Here is a 20,709-nt window from a genome sequence, read left to right as displayed (position 1 = left end):
ATCAGTTCGTCGCTCTACTGGATCGGAGGCAGTCGTCTCTTGTGGGCTGGGAGCTTATATGTGGGCTTTAGAAAAAGTAGACAGTTCCAACAGTAGCAGATGTTTCCATGAGATGGGTAATGCATTTTTAAAGCATTTCGTTGGAGGGAATTTATTTGGAGGACTGTGTTCTTGTTCTTATTCATATGTTCCAGGATTAATGCAGGTTTCCATTCAGCATGTAGGAGGTTATGGGGGCAGTCCTCAGCTGTATGCTTGCAAACTACACTGCTGTTAAACTCATCGTGGTCGAACACCAATAACTCATATAACTCATCGATTGAACACATTCTGCAGGATGGGCCTCAATGGTATATACGTTGTACACGAATATGCTTACGCCGAAGCGAATTGGCGTCAACTGAACGTCTATCGCGTTTTGGAAGAGTGAAAGTTTGATGGTAAATGAGCCTGCAGTTTGCGCATGCACATGAGCATATGCTGGTTACAGGATGCATCCTGGCTCCATCCCTCTACATTGCCGAAATCTGCTGAACAGAATTCTTGTACTTATTGCTCCGTCACTCCTCCATTATCATACACTTCCACACCTCACGTAGCGAACTGTGGCTACAGTCCTCCCTCGAATGTCTACATGAAAAGCAGTTATTGAAGGCTGCTCTATCACCCACATCCATCTCTATGATCGAACACATGGCAACGACAGCTCACCAAAGACTGAATGTGCAGGAGAACGGTAATGGTAGTTCAGTGGGGGTAGCACAATTGGCTTTCTTCCCACCAAAATCAACCATCTTTAATGACATCACAGTGGCGCTCTCTGGTGGCAAGGGTATGAACTAACACAGTTGGATTGTATACACATGTGCATTATATAAATAATAATAAATAATAATAAATGATAATGAATGTTAATAAATGATAATCAATAATAATAAAGACAAGTACGGTCTTTTGCATGAATTATCCTGTTGGAATTCAAACTTCCCGCAATTTTTTTTCTGGTGGCATAGGTTAGTGGACATAGCACTATTGGGCTATTTTCCCGCCAAAATTCAAACTTCCCGCCATTTATTATTGAGGTTAGGTTAGTGGGCATAGCACATTTGGCCTATTTTCCCGCAAAAAGCCGCCATCTTGCATGACGTCATGCGATGTTGACAAATCTACATGCTGCCACCCTTGAATAAATTTGGCAACAATGGAGGGTTGGGTGACACATAAGTTGTCCCACTACTCGCATGGTCATCTGCTGTGTTGAGAGGATCCCCCTCATTGTCACTGTGGTGCGAACATGACGGTGGCCCATATGTTGTTGTAATGTCCTCTTTTAACCGCCCTCAGGCGAACTTTTAATCTCCAGGGTGATTTAACATCTCTTTTAGGTGACAATGTCTCTATGGCAGATCGGGTTTTAAGTTTTATTATCACAAGCGGCTTTAATAGATCCATCTAATTTTATTGCATCATCCTCTTTTGTGTTGTATCTTTTACTTAGTTTAGTGTTGTCATTCGACTCCACCCTAATCTAATAGGCTGGAGGTTTTAACGTGTTGCAGAGTGGCTGGCTCATCCTTTTATTTTCGTGTTCACCAGCCACGATCCTTTTGCTGTACAGTTTTAATTCTTTCTGCCTTTCTTCTCTATGTTGTTTTTGTTGCTGTGCTCCGTTTTCCATGTTGCTTTATTATTGACTTTGGGGCTTTTCTTCCGCCGGAATTTTTCTTTTAGTGCTTAGAATTACTAATGGATGGTTTCATTGTGCTCTGTGTGTTTATGAAACAAGGTACCGATGACCTTTGCAGCTTGGTCCCATTAATCCTTAAACCAACCAACCAACAAACGCAAGTGGCAGACCCTGCAAGAGACGCGCTCTGCATCGCGGTGTAGCTTCCTGTCCAGGTTTCGAGAGGGTGCGTTTCTGGATGAGGTATCGAATGTATTGCTTTCCCTACTTATACCTCCCGAGGAGATCACGAATGAAAAATTAGAGAGATTCGAGCGCGCATGGAGGCCTCCCGGCTGTCGGCCTTCCCGCGAATCATACGGCACTGGAACAGGAAAGGGAGGTAATGACAGTGGCAAGTAAAGTGCCCTCCGCCACACACCGTTGGGTGGCTTGCGAAGTATAAATGTAGATGTAGATGGAAGTTGATGATCAATCTGATTTGCATTAACCTTGAGGTGTGAAACTACTTGACACAAGTGACGATTTAGGTATTTGCGTTAGCTTTGGGATGTGTAACTACTTGACAAAGATATGATTTAGATATTATAACAGGCTCCAAGACTACTGGCTAAAGATCAACTCGGGTCATCAACTTTACCCGTTACTTCTTCATAGTCTGACATGTGGGACAAGACTACTTCCTCTACTGTTTGAAGAGATTTTCCAGCAAAGGGGTCTTTAGTAAGGAGTTTATAGTATATTTTTACAGTGACAGCTGATTCAAATTTTTTCCTCATTAATAGTTTCTGCCTCTAGGAATAGCTACTCTTGAGAAGTATTTCACACTGCCCACCAGTCTTCTAAATTCACCTCCTCCATGTTGACTGGAAATTATACCATTTGCGTATACCATGCTAAATTGCAAATCACCAACCAATCCTGCATCTGGAAGAGCGATGTATTATCTTGCCAACAGGTGTTTTCAGGTGAAAACAACTTAGGCACAAAGAAATCCTGAAATCATTTTTCATAGTGTTCTTATGTCCTTCAAATCTGCTGGCAAACTGCAAAGTGTAACCAGACTCCCAATCAACAGAGCTATAGATTTCCTGTTCATGCCAACCAGTGACATGTGTACTGGACTACTATCCCCTCCAATGAACCTTTAATTTAATCTATAAAAATTTGGTAGCGAGAAATTTCATTTTGGGCAATTAGCAAAAGCTGATATTAACATTTCTTTCAAAGACGATTTTGTTATTTGGAGCACGATTTACTTGACATGGATATTACACTGAAGCTATAATGTTACAAATAATAACATAGAACTAAGTACCGTTATAAGCCAAGCATGATTATACAGTGGTTTACACAATGGACCAGCATTCAAGAGGGCGTGTTTTCAAATAGTTTGCCGGCCTCCAAATTTACATTCTGAGGGCTTTTCTGTACAGTTTAATACGGGCACGCCACAAAATTCTTTCCCTATCATTTGCCCGTCCAGTTTGTACGTTTTAGTAAATGTTTTCATTTGTTGAAGAATTTATCAGCTCACAGAACTGTCCTATGGACTCCGTTGTATCCAGATAATTCTTAACTGTTTGCTTTGCCAATGAAATGAATATATCGCCTATAAGATCGTTTGCATATTGGACAGGCATTTCGCGTCTTATTAATATTGTAGCATCTCAGAAGCATTTCATCCTCTTGCATTGTCTTCGATGGGTGCTATACACCTACATAAACAGACATGAGAACCAGATTTTTGCTTTACATATGTAGCATTGTAGAGGTGGTTTATCTAATACACTCATGTTAAGAAAGAGACAGAACACTTTGAACGACTGCAGAAAGGACGTTCATATTCACAAGACATGTACATTAGTATGCATTACTGTGTTCTACAGAAATGATTAGCATTTGAACCGAGATGACTGAAATTCTAATCATTACTGCAGAACTTAGTATCGCACATTTCCTGTGAATATGAAAGAGTTATCTCTGATCGATAAAGGCGTACTGTATCTCAGAACAAGCACGTACTATAGCAACAATTTGGAAAATAGAGTTTTGATAGTGGTAATTGGTGATTCACAGCATTTACTACTAATTACCTCACATAACTGTGCATGCTCTGACTGATTTGTGACTGAAATCATCATTAAACATCGTCAGAAGTAAACCAGTAGAAGGGGGCACAAAATTTACTCTGAACCGCGCTATGCACTGACTAGTAGTCATACGCAGATCTTCGTTTACTGGAATAATCACTAAATGTACGAAACTTTTGTAATTTCTAACCACTAAAAAACCAAGTGATCTCGAAAAATGTGTCAGTCGGCTTCTTATTCCACTCTCACTAGGTTTCAACACTCTGTAAGCAGCAAATGGTATTGTTACTGTGTGCCTGGTAGGATTTTGCCACATCTTAACATACAAATTTATTAAATTTACTTTACCTGTTTGTTTTCATAAACGTGATTCATGAGGTAAATATGCGATTGAAATTACAGTCAGATAAACCCTATGAGTAAAAGTAAGAGAAAGTTACTTCTGGACACCAAAATTCGTACAGTAAAATGAGAATGAAAGGTAAGAAACGTAAAATGAAATTCAGAGTATTGGCCCTCCTGTCAAAGCTTGCAGTCCTAACACCCGACATTGTACTATTAGCATGTGTGTTACAATTATTGTATCATTGCTGTTCACAGTATGATTGTATCTCACTCTATTTATTTGCAAAACTTTTACTTCGGATGTCAAAACACTGTTCTCAATCGATTTCTTTAATATTCATGTACTTATATTTGGAATAAAAATGGAATGACTCTGTAAATGTTATTTGTCATGTTAACCATCTGGATGATCTACTATCTTGTATCATATTTCACATGGAGAAAAAATGTGAATATCTTGTAGTCTCGTGGATCTAATTTTTGGAAGAGAATTTAATGCATAATTTAATGAAGAGTTAAAAATTACTCAAAATGGAAGAAATTTTGTATTTCACTGAAACACTCTCAGACAAAACTTTGGCATCGGTGGAACGGAGACCGTTGGCTTCTTGCTGGAATCTATAAGACAATATTCTACTACATATGCAAGAGATGTGTAGAAAGAAGAAAAATACAATTTTCAGTTAATCAGTATGAAAACTTCGTTACAGGGTTCTTTGTAATTCTGGACACCACTGTATTTAACAGTTATAGATATTTTATCGTTTTCTTTGTCTGTGTTATTATTTTCAGTTTTATGAAATCCTTATGGATAGCATGTGAATACGGCAAAATAAGGAGTTCGGTAACTCACAGTTCTAACATACTGAAACAAATCATTTACAGAGGAACGGACAGATGGTACAGAAGCCGAATTCAGGGATGATGAATTTTGATTTGAGAGAAACATATGATCATGTGAAGGAATACTGCCACTACGACTTATCTGAGTTGATAGATAGGAAACAGCAGAACCTGTATTTATTGCGTCTGTAGAATTAAAAAAACAATCTTTTGACGGTGTTGACTGGAACACACTCCCTGAAACCCTTTAGATAGTAGGTGTAACAACATGCTACAAAAGTGATGTGCGAAATTGTCAATTAAATGGCAGTTTTGTATATTGCTTCAGAACATACCAATCTGAAGACTGACTATTCAATTAAATGTCTATATATGACAAGTGTCTGGCAAAGCGGTGACATCGGTTACTGCTGCTACAATGATTGGTTATCAAGATTTAAGTGAGTTTGAACGTGGTGTTATACTCTGCGCACAAACGATGGGATGCAGCATCCCCGAGATAGCAACGAAGTGGGGATTTTCCGTACGAGCATTTCACGTGTGCACCACGAATATCACGTGTGCACCCGAAACGATCCTGCAAGAATGAGACCAACGACAACTGAAGAGAATCGTTGGACGTGACAGTAGCGCAGCCCTAACGCAAATTGCTGCATATTTCGATGCTGGGTCATCAGCAAGTGTCAGAGTGCTAACCATGCAACGAAACATCATCGGTATGGCCTTCGGAGCCGAAAGCGCCCTCGTGTACCCTTGATAACTGCGCGACACAAAGCTTTGCTGCTCGCCTGGGCCAGGTAACACTGACATTGGACTGTTGATGGCTGAAAACCTGTTGCCTGCTCGGACGAGTCTCGTCTAAAATTGCATCGAGCGGATGGACGTGTAAGGGTATGGAGACTACCTCATGAATCCATGGACTCTTCATGTCAGCAGGGGATTGTTCAAGTTGGTGACGGCTCTGTAATGCTGTGGGGCGTGTGCAGTTTGAGTGATATGGGACCCCTGATCCACCTAGATTCGACTCTGACAGGTGGCACGTACGTCAGTATCCTCTCTGATCCCCTACTTCCATTCATGTCCATTGTGCATTCCGACGGAGTTGGGAATTCCAGCAGGGCAATGCGACGTCTACACGCCCAGAATTGGTATAGAATCGCATCAGGAACACTCTGGTACGTTTAAATACTTCAACGGGCCACCAAACAGCCCATACGTGAACATTATTGAGCACATCTGGAAAGTCTTGCAATATACTGTTCAGAAGAGTTCTCCACTTCGTCGTACACTTAGGAATTTATGGATAACCCTGCAAAATTAATGGTGTAATTTGCCTCCAACGCTACTTCAGAAATTAGTCGAGAACATGCCACGTCGTGTTACGGTACTTCCGCGTGCTCACGGGGTCTCTACACGATATTAGGCAGGTAGACCAGTTACTTTGGCTCTTCAGTGTACAGTTATGAACAATATAAATTTGAATGATCATGTAGATAAGGTTGTGGGGAAGGTGAACCAAAGACTGTGTTTCATCGGCCGAATACCTAGAAGATTAACAGATTTAATAAAGAAGCTGCCAAATCTTCCATTGTCTCTCCTCTAATAGAGTATTGCTGTGCAGTATGGGATCCTTACCAGACAACACTGACAGAGGCCACAATAATGTTGAAAAAAAAATGGAACTCATATTTTACTATTGTTTAATAAGGGAGAGATTGTCATTAATATGATACACAAGCTGGGATGGAAAACTTTAAAACTTAGGCGTTTTCAGTGCTGTGAGATCTGTTCATGAAATCTGAATCACCAGTTTTCTCTTTCGAAAGCAAAACTGTATTGTTGATGCCAAGCTACGTAGAGACAATTGATCGTCATAATAAAATAAGAGAAATCAGGGCTCGCACGAAATAATTCGACTGCTCGGAGTTCCTGCTTGCTGTGTGAGAGTGGACCGATAGAGAAATAGTCTGCAGATGCTTTGTTGAAACTTATGATAAGTAGTTAAGTGTGCACCGCACAGTAGTCGTGTGGATACAAAAATATAGTTAAAGCAGCAGTTTACAAATTTTTCTGTAATTATTAGCTGGCCTCTTTCTTCGTTGTTGGCACCATTGATGAAACTTACTCTACCACAACTCAAATAACACTGTTATGCATGCATGTAACATATTGGGTAAGCACTCTAATAAAAAAAAATTGACTGATTGTTGGTTAATATTCACTCTACATCACAACACTGTAAAAATAATTTAAATCCGACATACACATGTGAACTGTTTGCTGTTGTAAAAATTCACGTAATTGATTCAAAAAAACTTCTACAGCACCTTGCTCGGGCTCTGTCACCCAATTAATAAGTAACAATGACCATTTTCATATTATGTTATTAAAACTATTAATATATAGATTTACAATAAATTTTCGAAATTCGTTAAAAGTGAATATATACAATTCTGTTCCTAAAAATCATTTGACATGCTTCAAGTGAACCAAATCTTGACATACAGACGACTGTAATATGAAACATCTATTTGAAACTATCAACTTAGAAAGGTTCTGTATTCTATTATGACTGTTGTGGCAGATGGTTATATTGGGGTGTAGGTAGTGACATGGGAATCGTGGAAGTAAATGGGTCCCTTCGTGGTAATAAGCCCGCGGTGTTCCTGCCTGTCGTAAGAGGCGACTAAAAGAAGTCTCAAACGTTTCGGCCTATATGTTACGGTCCCCTGTCAGGTTTGACCTCCATACCTCAAAATTCTTCCGTAGAGCGAGCTGATTGGGGAAGCGAGCTTTACTTGGTGCACTGTGTCCATCTTCTAGTCAGAACTTTCGCCAGCTTATTCGTCGTTGCATTGCAGTCCTGATCGCTCTCCATCTCTTGGGCATGGATACGTCCCTCTGTGCACTTTCGACCGTGCAATGTGCAGTGCCAGTTTCTGCACTGGCGGTGACCATGGACTAAATGTCACCTAAAATCCAGCATGGTAGCCAGTCCATTGTGGTGGGGCCGCCATGTACCCTGTTGGTTGTAGCCCCCTGACAACACAGGGATCGCTCTACTGATGCCTGCACTGTTAACTCCCCACGTATGCCATGGAGTAGATACCCATCTCTCTGGGGCATCAGGACTCCTGGCAATGGCCATCCTGCCAGGTGGCCTTCCCTGTGGCTGGGTGGCGCCCGTGGGGAGAGCCCTTGGTCGGCACATACACCAGGGTCCGAGAGATCATCAAGTTGCCACCGGTTCCGTCATCTTGGCCTTCAAGGGTGACACATTACCTGAGAAGGTCAAGGTGATGGTCTACCATTGTGATGTCAAGACATATATCCCTCCCCCGATGGGGTGCTCCAAGTGTTGCAAGTTCGGCGATATGTCTTCTCACTGTGCTTCCAGTCTCATATGTCGCGATTGTGGTCGACCATCACATCCTGATACTCCATGTGCCCTGCCTCACATCTGTGTTAACTGTGGAGAGCACCATCCCCCTGTCTGGCTCCGGTAGCTGAGTGGTCAGCGTGACGGAATGTCATCCTAAGGTCCCGGGTTCGATTCCCGGCTGGGTCGGAGATTTCCTCCGCTCAGGGACTGGATGTTGTGTTGTCCTAATCATCATCATTTCGCAGGTCGCCGAAGTGGCGTCAAATCGAAAGACCTGCACCAGGCGAACGGTGTGCCCGACGGGGGGCCCTAGCCACACGACATTTCATTTCATACCATCCCCCTTGCTCCCCGGACTGTAAGATTCTACAGAAGGAACGGAAAATAATGGAATACAAGACCCTGGATCGACTGACCTACACTGAGACAAAGTGGAAATTTGAACGACTTCATCCAGTACACATGATGTCATCTTATGCCGCCACTGTCACTCCTGCTACAGTTCCCATAGCTGCACCACATACCGTCAGCTCTCAGAGGCAGAGGACCACACCTGCCCCTTTGATGTTGGGGCCCACTTGTCTCACTGTTGCTCCTGCACCACCTACCTCGGGAACAGCACCCCGTCAACCACCGGGGAAGCCAGTCCCCAATTCTAAGCTGGAGAAGTGTCAGTCTCCTTCGGCTTCTCTCGATCGGAAGGGATCCCTTGGGTCACTCCCTTCCCAGCTTCCTACCAGCGGCACAGCAGACACCCACCAATGGCTGAAGAAGCCACAGGTCGCTGGTCGTTGAGCTTCGCGATCATCTTCGGTCCCGGAGACTGACTCCAATAAGCCCTGCCAGCAACGGCAACCAAGGGAACAGTGAGAGAAAGACATTGAAGACCTGTAAGTCCAAGGCACCTGTGGAGGCACCTACTCCACCGCTACCCACAAGCTCTGCATCTGTGGATGAGGTGGAGATTCTTACGTCTGCTGAGGACCTCGATCTCGCCGGTCCCTCACACGCAATGGATAGCACTTGCACAGGTGCTCAGTTGGAGGCAACAGGTGACCCAGCGGTTTAATCTGCCTCCCCAGTCCCTTCACGTCTTTATCAGCCATGGACAATATCATACTCCAGTGGAACTGCAGCGATTTCTTCCACCATCTAGCTGAGCTCCAACAACTACTCAGCCTTCACCCTTTCCTCTGTATTGATCTTCAAGAAACTTGGTTTCCTGCAATGCGAACCCCTGCCCTCGGTGGCTACCGGAGTTATTATAGGAACCGTGCAGCTTATGAAAGGGTATCTGGTGGGGTCTGCATCTATGTTCTTCACTCCCTTCACAGCAAGTCTATCCCTCTACAAACACCTTTAGAGGTTGTCGCTGTTCAGGTGTGGACGACAAAGGCTGTTACTATCTGCAGTATTTATCTTCCACTGGATGTTTTGTGTCCCACAGCATGTCCTCGCTGCGCTGATAGCCCAATTGCCACCACCTTTCCTGTTACTGCGCGACTTCAATGCCCATAACCCTCTGTGGGCAGGGTCAGTGGCAACGGGTCGAGTCGCCACCGTTGAGCATGTATTGACACGGCTCGACCATTCTATTTTAAATAATGGTGCCTTCACTCGTTTCAGTGTGGCGCATGGCACGTACTTAGCCATTGACCTTTCGATCTGTAGCCTAGCCTCTTACCGTCTGTTCAATGGAGTGTGCATGACGAGCTGTGTGGTAGTGACCACTTTCCGATCCTTCTGTCACTGCCATAGCGCCATTCTTCTGGGCGCCCTATGAGATAGGTTATGGATAAGGCTGACTGGGACTTGTGCTCCTCCTTGGCCGCTATTGCGTCTCTTTCTAATGAAGCCATTGATGTGGTGGTTCACTCGGTCACCACCGGCATCGTTACTGCCGCAGAATCTGCCATTCCCCGTTCTTCTGGGTCCCCTCGGCGGAGGACTGTGGCTTGGTGGTCGCCTGAGATCGCTGAGGCGATTAAAGATCGCCGACGGGCGCTTCAGCGTCACAAGTGCCATCCCTCAATAGAACACTTCATCGCCTTCAAAAGGCTGCGTGCGCCGGCCCGCCGCCTTATTCGCCAACGCAAGCAGGAGTGCTGGGAACGGTATGTATCCACCATTGGGCTCCATATCTCTCTATCGCAGGTTTTGGCCAAGATTAGGCGCCTATATGGCTATCGGACCCCCGTCAGCGTCCCTGCGCTCTCACTGAATGTAGCACTTTGTACTGACTCTGACGTAATTGCAAACTGCTTGGCAGAGCATTTTGCTCTGGGTTCCTCTTTTGCGAATTACCCAATGGCCTTCCGCTCCTTTAAAGAGCGGGTGGAACGTCGGAGACTTTCATGTCAGACCCGCCATCCTGAATCCTACAATGTTCCATTCAGTGAGTGGGAATTCCACAGTGCCCTAGCTGCTTGCCCTGATACACATTCAGTGAGTGGGAATTCCACAGTGCCCTGGCCGCTTGTCCTGATACAGCTCTCAGGCCAGATCGTATCCTCTGTCAGATGCTGAAACACCTCTCAGTGGACTGCCAGCGACGCCTACTCGACCTTTACAACCGAATCTGGGTCGAGGGTGAGTTTCCATCGCAATGGCGCGAAAGTGTTGTTATCTCCATTTAGAAACCTGGCAAGAACCCATTGGAGGTGGACAGCTACCGCCCCATTAGCCTCACCAACGTTCTTTGCAAGTTACTCGAACGCATGGTGAGCTGGCGGTTGAGTTGGATACTCGAGTCTCGGGGCCCTCTGACTCCATCTCAGCGTGGGTTCCGTAAAGGCCACACTGCCGCCGACAACCTGGTGAGCCTGGAGTCAGCCATCCGTACGGCCTTTGCCCGCCGTCAGCACCTCGTCGCCGTCTTTTTCGACATGCGGAAGGCGTACGACACGACATGATGCCATCACATCCTCTCAACGCTTCATGGTTGGGGCCCTCGGGGTCAACTGCCGATTTTCGTACGAAATTTTCTGTCGCATCGTACCTTCCGTGTGCAAGTCGTGGCCTCCCATAGTTCCTCCCGAGTTCAGGACAACGGGGTACCACAGGGATCAGTCCTCAGTGGCTGCCTGTTTTTAATTGCAATTAACGGGATGGCTGCGGCGGTGGGAACGTCTGTCTCAGCTTCCTTGTATGCTAACGACTTCTGCCTCTACTACAGCTCCATTGGCATTGCAGCTGCGTTTAGCTGCAAGGCACTATCTGCAAGGCGCAGTCTTAGGCTGTAGCGCATGGATTCCAGTTATCAGCTGCCAAGACCTGCGTTATGCATTTCTGCCGGCGACGAACAGATCACCCTGACCCGCAGCTTTATCTCGCCGGCGAACGGCTTGCTGTGGTGGAGACACATCGGTTTTTGGGTATGGTTTTTGATGCTCGGTTGACTTGGCTCCCACATATTCGGCAGCTTCAACAGATGCGTTGGTGGCATCTTAATGCTCTGCGATATTTGAGTCACACCAGCTGGGGCGCCGACCGATCTACCCTCTTACGGATCTACCAATTGATAATCGAGTCCCGTCTGGATTATGGGAGCCTGGCTTGTGTTCAGTATCCCCTTCTGCGTTGCGGATGCTGGACCCAATCCTTCACAGCGCGATACGACTTGCCACTTGTGCTTTCCGGACCAGCCCTGTGAACAGCATACTTGTGGAGGCAGGTGTCCCTCCACTGCGGTTACGGCGCCACCATTTGCTGGCCGCTTATGCTGTGCATGTTTGTAGCTAGCCCCGGCATCCTAATTATCGTCTCCTCTTCCCGCAGTCAATCTTCCATCTCCCAGAACGTCGGCCCTGGTCGGGTTGTACGATCGCAGTCCGCATCAGAGAGCTTCTCTCCATTCTTGGGGTTTTCCCTCTTCGATCTCCTTTCTGGTGCCCTCTGCGTACAGCCCCGTGGTGTGTGCCCCGCCCTTGCCTTCGGATCGAATTGGCACATGACCGCTAGGTCTCAGTCCCTCTGGAGGCCTTCTGCCGCCACTTTCTTTCCAGGGCTCTGGCGTTGTTCACACTGACGGTTCAATTGTTGCAGGTCGTGTCGGTTATGCTCTCACTCTAGGGGACCACTACGAACAACAATCCTTGCCGGCTGGCTGCAGCGTTTTCATTGCTGAACTGGTCGCCATCTTTTGTGCCCTAGAGTATATCCGCTCCTGCTCAGGTGAGTCCTTCGTTATCCGTAGTGACTCCCTGAGTAGTTCACGAGCTATCGACCAGTGCTGCCCTCGCTCTCGTCTGGTGATGGCTGTCCCTCCATACTCTTGCCCATTCCGGCCGCTCTGTGGTCTTTGTGTGGACTCCAGGCGATATTGGGATACCCGGCAATGAAAATGTTGACCGCCTGGCGAAAGAGGCCACCAGTAAACGATCTCTAGACATTGGCCTCCTGGCGACTGATTTGCGAGCAATCGTACGCCGCAAAATTTTCGATCTTTGGGACACTGAATGCCGCAACCTGACCGCTCCAAACAAACACCATCGTATCAAGGAGACGATGGAAGTGTGGCGGTGATACATGCGGCTCTCTCGCAAGGAGTCTGTTATCCTCTGCCGGCTGCGCATTGGGCACACACGGATGACACACAGCCACTTATTGCGCCGTGAGGACCCACCTCTATGTCGATGCGGATCCGTTTTGACGGTGGTTCACATTTTGTTGGAGTGCCCCCTTTTAGCTTTGCTCAGGCAGACGTTCGCGCTGCCTGACACGCTCCCTGACCTTTTAACAAATGACACTGCCATGGCAGGATTAGTTTTGCATTTTATTCGGGCAGGTGTTTTTATCACGTAATCTGAGTGTTAGTTATGTCTTTTTTGTTTTGAGTCTGGCTTTTGGCCTCTGATTTTAGACTGAGTTTTAGTGTGTTTCTCGGTGGTTGGCATATCCTTTTTTATCTCTATGGTCGGCCAACAACTGTCACATTCTGTGTGATTTTAATTCGTTTTGTCTGATCTCTGTCTGCGTCTTTCTTATCCTGTGTCGTCTGTCGTCTTTTGCATTGTTCATTTTTATTCTACGTGGGTGTTTTTAAGTTCTGGAACAAGGGACCAATGACCATAGCAGTCTGGTCTCTTTCACCCCCAAAATCAACAAACCAACCAACCAACCTCAGAAAGAGAGCACTATCTGACAGTTTCATCATTGGATCAAACAATAGATTTGCCTTGCTACCTCAGTCAACTAAGGAAGATGCTCAAGTAGATGTAAGTGTAGTCAGCACTCAACAGACTTTCACTAGGAAGCCAACTGTTGCAAGAAAGTAGAAAGTAGGAGGAAAGTTTTGTTGTTAGGTAGTTGCCATGGAAGAGGTGTGGGCCATATCGTGCAAGAAACGTTAGATGACAGGTGCCAGCTCACAAGTATTTTCAAGTCCGGTGCATGTCTTAGCCAAGTGATAGAAGATGTAGGACCATTTTGCAAGGATTTTACAAAGCAGGGTCATGTTGTAGTTGTGGGTGGAGCGGGAAACAGTATAGATAGGTATCAGGGCTACAATATTGAGTGTGACCTGGTAAAAATAGCATCTGCATCGAATCATACAAATTTGGGCTTGGTTCCTTCTTTCATGCAGTATGATGGGCCCCAATTGAACAGCTCTGTCAGGAGGGTCAATATGGAGATGGATCAGCTGCTTCAAGTAGTTTGGTTCCTCTTGATGGTATTGGTTTGGGAGGACTTCAAATGACAGGGCCTGCATCTCAACAGGAAAGGGAAGGGTAAAAATCTTTAAGGTGGGTGGAGAAGGGGGGACTGAAACTCATGGGAGTACTTTTTTAGGCTAAAATCAGTGTCTAATCATCTTACACCGATTGAAATTAAGCTAATTGAGTTCTGAGAGGCAGGTACTAGAGATGTGAAAATATCACAAGATTCTCATAACAGTACAGTGAAAAGTAATGTTAGTTTGTCACAAAATTCCCATAAAAGCACACTGAAAAATAATGTTAATATGTTGCATCAGAATATCAGGGGATTAAACAACCAACTAAATGAGCTACTTGTTGTTTAGGAGACTTAGAAACTGAGGGTGGAATAGAAGTACTATGCCTTACTGAGCATCATATAGTGACAAGTAGGGGAAATGGTAAGTGTAGGTAGGTATAAGCTTTCAGCATGTGTAAGCAGAGACACTATAGGGAGAGGCCGAGTAGCCATATATGTTAAAATGTGTCATACTGTGAAAAATTTGTAAACTGAAAAATTTTGTGCATAGAAATATATAGATTTATGTTCGTGTGAGTTTAAACTAAATAATGGAACTTTTATAATTGTAGCTGTATATAGGTCCCCATTGGGAAATTCTCAACTATTTTAGAAAAAAATATGATTCTTTGTATACCAACTGTCAGACAGAAGAAAGCAAATTATTGTTTGTCGGGATATCATTGTAGATTTTCTGAAATAGTCTGATAGAGAGCTTGACCTTGAAGTATTACTTGGTTATTTCAATTTGACGATTGTTAATATTGCCTTTCTTAATCGGGTGGTACAGGAAAACTGCACACTGATCGTTAATGTATTCATAGACCAAGATAAATTTAATCAAATATATACTTTTTTGTTAAAAATAGTGAGCTCATCATGATGCAACGTTAGTTACATTATATGATATAGATCCATACAGTAATGCAAAACAATCCTCGAAAATAGTGTGTTCAATTAACGATTAAACAATTCAAAATTTTTGGGAATTCTTGCAACAGTTATACTGGAATGAGGTGTACAGGGAACATGATAATCATTTAAAATTCAACCTATTTCATGGTACCTTTGTGAGTGTATGTGAAGACAGTATCCCTAAGAAAACAGCGAAATATAATTGTAAGATACAATGTAAAAAGCAATGGCTTACTAAAGGGACAAAAATATCTAGTAAACAGAAAAGGGAAATGTATTTTATAGGAGAAGTAATGTTCCTGAAACAGTGAAACATTATACAAACTACTGTACTGCATTAATAAAAGTTATTAAAAATTAAAAATATATGTGCATTATGTCTGAGATTAGCACATCCGATAATAAAGTTAAAACAATTTGAAATATTGTTAAAAGTGAAACAGGGCAACCGACAGCACAGGAAGACTGTATTCTTACCAAACACAGTGAAAAGTTTGTTAACAAGAAGTCAGAAGTAGAAAAGATTTTTAATAATCATATTTAAGTGTGGTAAAAAGTAGGATCCAACTATTCATTAGAAAAAGCAAGGCAGTATAAGGAATGGTGTTTGATAAAATTAAAATTCAACCCACCTCTCTTCCTGAAAGTAGGCAAATAATAAATTCACTCAAAAGCAAAAGCTCACATGGAATTGAAGGCATTTCCAACAGAGCACTAAAAGCTGGTTCCCTACAAATAAGTAGGATTCTCTGCCATATATAAGGTAGCTCACTGAAACAGTGCTTTTTTTCCAGATAGACTGAAGTGTGCTGTTGTTAAACCATTGCATAAAACAGGGGATAGATCTAATGCTATCAACTACTATACAGTCTCACTTCTGAAAGCTTTATCAAAAATTCTGGAAAAAGTAATGTATTCAAGAGCAGCATCACATCTTTGTAAAAATGGAGTACAAACAAAATGTCAAATTTGGTTTTCTGAAAAGCTTTTCAACAGAAAATGCTATATATACTTCTACTGATTAAATATTAAATGCATTGGATAACCGAACATCATCCATTGGGATATTTTGTGGTCTCTCAAAGGCGTTTGAATGTGTGAATCATGAAATTCTTCTTGATAAGCTTAAATATTGTGGTATGAGTGGGACAGTGCACAAATCGTTTAATCCATACTTAACAGGAAGAATGCTCAAGTTTGAAATTAACAGCATAGATAGTCTCCAAAAACGGGCAGAGTCCTCCAACTGGGAAAGTTCGATAGTGGCGTTCCTCAGGTTTCAGCCTTCGTTTCCTTACTGTTCTTAATATATATTAACGACCTGCCACTTTTATATACATGAAGATGCAAATCTAGTTCTTTTTGCTGATGATACAAGTATGGTAATCACTCCCAACAAGCAAGAATCAGCTGAGGAAAGTGCCAATAATGCCTTTCAGAAAATTATTAAGTGGGTCTCTGCAAATGGAATCTCACTAAATTTTGAGAAAACACAGTTTATACAATTCTGTACAATAAATTTCGTAACACCATTGATAAATATAGACTATGAACAGAAGTCTGTTGCTAAGGCAGAATACTCAAGCTTTCTGGGTGTTTGCATTGATGAATTGGAAGAAAGACATCGATGATCTGCTGAACGGTTAGGTTCAGCTACTTATGCTATTATGGTTATTGTAAATTTTGGTGATAAATATATCAGTAAATTAGCCTATTATTCCGATTTTCATTCACTGCTTACATATGACATAATAGTTTGGGGCAATTAGCCATTAAGAGAGAAAGTATTCGTTATACAAATGCGTATGTTCAGAATAATAGCTGTAGCCCACCCAAGATCACCTTGCAGACATTTCTTTCAGCAACTCGGAATATTCACAATACCTTCACAATAAATATGTTCACTTTTGAAATTTAACATTAATAACCCAATCCAATTCAAAAACAACACAAGTGTATAGCTACAACACTAGAAGAAAGGATGATCTTCACTATTCTGGATGAAATCTCACATTGGTACAGAAAGGGGCGAATTATGTTGCCACAAAAATCTTTGTTGATACGCCAAATAGTATTAAAAGTCTAACAGATAGCCAAGCAACATTTAAAAGGAAATTAAAAGAATTTCTGAATGACAACTTCTTCTACTCAATAGATGAACTTTTACATGTAAAGTAGTAAACGTAAAGGAAAGAACTAATTAACTATTTTGGGTACAGAAAGCTTATGTTAAGGTCAGACGTTCCACATCATTACAAGATGTCGTTTTCATGATCTATGGGAGCAGGATTAATGTATATATGTACTGAAATACTTTTTTAAGTTGTAATATTAATAGAATCTTGTTTCTGTAATTTATATTTTGTAATTATTGTCGCTGAAATGTAGAATTTGAAATTGCTATAAAGGTAACTGATATTAACTAGGTTTTCGAGAGTATTACGAGAAAATTGTTTTATTTAAAATAATGAAGATTTGAAACCCAGCAGTAACCCATTTTCAAGCACAATAACAGTTGTAAACTCATACGCTACTGAAAGAAGAATGTCAGTGTTTACAGCAATTTATAAAACATATGCTATATCCACAATATATTTAAAAAGGTGAGCATCATTCTAGACATCGAGCGCTACACTTTCGTGTTTTCTGGTCAGACATGTACAAAACATAAAATATAGAGAGCAAATCGCTATCTACATAGCGCACAACAACCAAGCAGCAGCTATAATAGAAGAACATCAAAGACAAACAGTAGTTCAAAAGGGACTAAGGCGGTCATAGTCTACCAACATATTATTCACATCTGTAAGTTGAGTAAGCTGTGAAGGAATCCAAGGAAAAGTTTTGAAAGGGAATTGGAATGAGGGAGAACAAATATTAGCTTTGAGGTTACCTAGTCAGAGTCTAATTTTGTCAGAGACAATGAAGTACTGGGAAGATCAATTGAACAGAACACATAGCATCTTGAAAAGATGTAACAGGGTGAATTCAAATAAAAGTAAGACAAATGTAAGCATATATAGTTGAAATAAAAGAGAGGTGCTGATGTAATTACTATAGGTTAGGCCATGGGAAACTGCAAGTATTAGATTTGTTGTGCCATTTTGATGATGTGACATTCCATTACGGTTGCTACAGAGTGTATTTGTTCTTCCATACAAAATCCTATAGAAACAAATTAGTTGCATCTTTACCTGTGACAACTCCTACATTAGGTGCTTGGGCTAAGCTCAGCTCCTTTTAAAAAACAATAGCTGTATGTGGTGATAGGTTCAAAAATGGCTCTGAGCACTATGGGACTTAACTTCTGTGGTCATCAGTCCCCTAGAACTCATAAGTACTTAAACCTAAGTAACCTAAGGACATCACACACATCCACGCCCGAGGCAGGATTCGAATCTGCGACCGCAGCGGTCGCGCGGTTCCAGACAGACCGCTCGACCAGCCCAGCCGGCGTGGTGACAGGGTAGAGCCACACACGTTTGCCTATAACTCGTCCACATAGTCGTAAAGTTACAGTGACAAAATCGACTATGATGGTAGATGCTGAGAGGATGTAAAATGGAGACTTACATTAGCAAGGAAACCCATTCTGGAAAACATAAATTTGTTAGTGTCCAATGTGTCTAACTGTTAGGAAATTTTCTCTGGACATATTTGTCAGGGCGTGTCGTTGTATGGAAGTGAGATACCGGTGATATATAGTTCAAGCAAGAAGACTAGCTTTTAAATGTGTTCATACAGAAGAATACTGAGGGTTACAGCAATTGGGCCGGATGCCTACTGAAGAGACAGTGAATTCTATCAGGAAGAAAAGAAATTTATGGCACATCTTGACTAGAAGTAGAATTAGGCTGATAGGACGCATCCTGAAAGATGAAGTAGTGGTAACAGTTTCTTTGATAATTGAGGGAAGAGTGGGAGTTACCAATTGTAGAGGAGACCTTAGGCTTGACCATAATAAGCAGGTTCAAGTAATTCTTCAGGTTGAAGTAGATGTATTTTGCATTTGTTATGTACAAATGAAGATCCTGCGTGCGATAGATGCCGAGGGTTGCATCAAGCAGTCTTCATACTAAAGACCACCACAACAGTGATATATTTATTTATTATCTATTTGCCATTTTCCTTTATTCTACTATCTAGGCGTAATAACACACCAAATATTGCACATATAAAATTTTAACGTACTTTCAAATGAGTCAGTATAACTGGGCATTATGTTGTTCAAAATAGCTGAAATGTCATCACAAATTTAAAAAATCTACAGATTACCCCTTTTCCATTAGATGCACAGATATATCTTAAATCTAGAAGGCACATTCCACTGGTCTCATGTACTATGCTACAATAATATATTACAAATTTTGAAATTTATTATTCCTGACTACACTATATTATACAACACTACACCACTCTATTCATTACATTCCAATACTTGGTATCAGCATAACACCTGGTTTCCCAATTTGTTTGGGAGATTACCCCTGGCATACATAGGCGCAACGCAGAATTCACAGTAGCAGTACTGGAATGCTACCCAGGTCTGTCGAAAGTGGGAGATACCTGTCTGTGTCTCAGGAACTCCTTCCTGGCCATCCCCAAGGCCATCTCCTGTCTGCCTCTGGAAAGTTGTAGATGGATGTTCTCCTGTGGTTTGCTCTCGTTATCGTGAGGTATGGCCTCTTCTTTACTATATCGCAAGGCCTTGTAGGCATGCTGATCGAAAGGTATTTTAGCGGTCAGAAAGTCCAGTTTGTGCTAAACCCCCTCATTCCTTAACATGTTACAAACAAGTGATCGTTAAAGGTGTTCCTATGTTGGTCTGTAAAAACTTGTTTAATGTAACACTCCCAGAGGATGTGGTCCAGGTGCAGATTGCTCCACATTCACATATATCTGTAGTATGTGGCCATATTGTTAGTAAGTAAGTGACATATGTATCATGTCCCGAAAGGTAGTGTATAGCTTTCTTCAACAGTACGAAGTACGATATTGGTGAGCCTTCTATTACGTTGGGAAGGAACTAGTAGGTTCCCCACCCTGTTTCTAGCTGGTGCAAGGTTTCTTTCCATTCTCTATGAATGTATGCCTGTAATTTCATGTTTTAAGGTGCTCTTGATCCTAGTATATTCTTTACCTTATCATATTCGCCCTTCTTGAACAGAGCTTATGTATCTTATTTCGGCACTACTAGTTTCAATAATGACCGTAACATCACCAGCAGCACCTCAGTCCGTGTGGTGCTTTACTCATGTCAGGTGTGCGAATACATTTCTCTGCGCTCGCTTAAGAACATGTAGTGTCTTACCTTTCTGTGTCTATGAACCGTTGCACTCAACCCATCGCTCATAATAGCAATTGACATAGCTTTGTGGTACAAAGAGACAATTTTAATGCTTGTATTAAATCATTAACTTACCCTTATGATCAACATTAAAATCAATTGAAAGGGACAGTAAAAATAATTGGCAATCTCACTTCCATTATTGTTATTAGAGAGGATCGTCACATGTTCACACTGAGTGAAGTGGCAAAATGGTTAAAACACTGGACTCACGTTCGTGACGGTGATTGTTGAAATCGTCGTCTGTTCACTAAGATGTATGTTTTCCTAAATCACTACAGAGAATGCCAGAATAGTTCCCTTGAAAGACGACGGCAAGTTTCCCTCCCCATCCTTAGCAAAAGCCATCCATCTGCTAGTCTCTAATGACCTCGTTTTCGAT

Source organism: Schistocerca serialis, chromosome 3 (genome assembly GCF_023864345.2).
Source record: "Schistocerca serialis cubense isolate TAMUIC-IGC-003099 chromosome 3, iqSchSeri2.2, whole genome shotgun sequence".
NCBI classification, from domain to species: Eukaryota; Metazoa; Arthropoda; class Insecta; order Orthoptera; family Acrididae; genus Schistocerca; species Schistocerca serialis.
The sequence above is the reverse complement of the archived record's forward strand: the minus strand, read 5'-3'. Positions refer to the sequence as shown.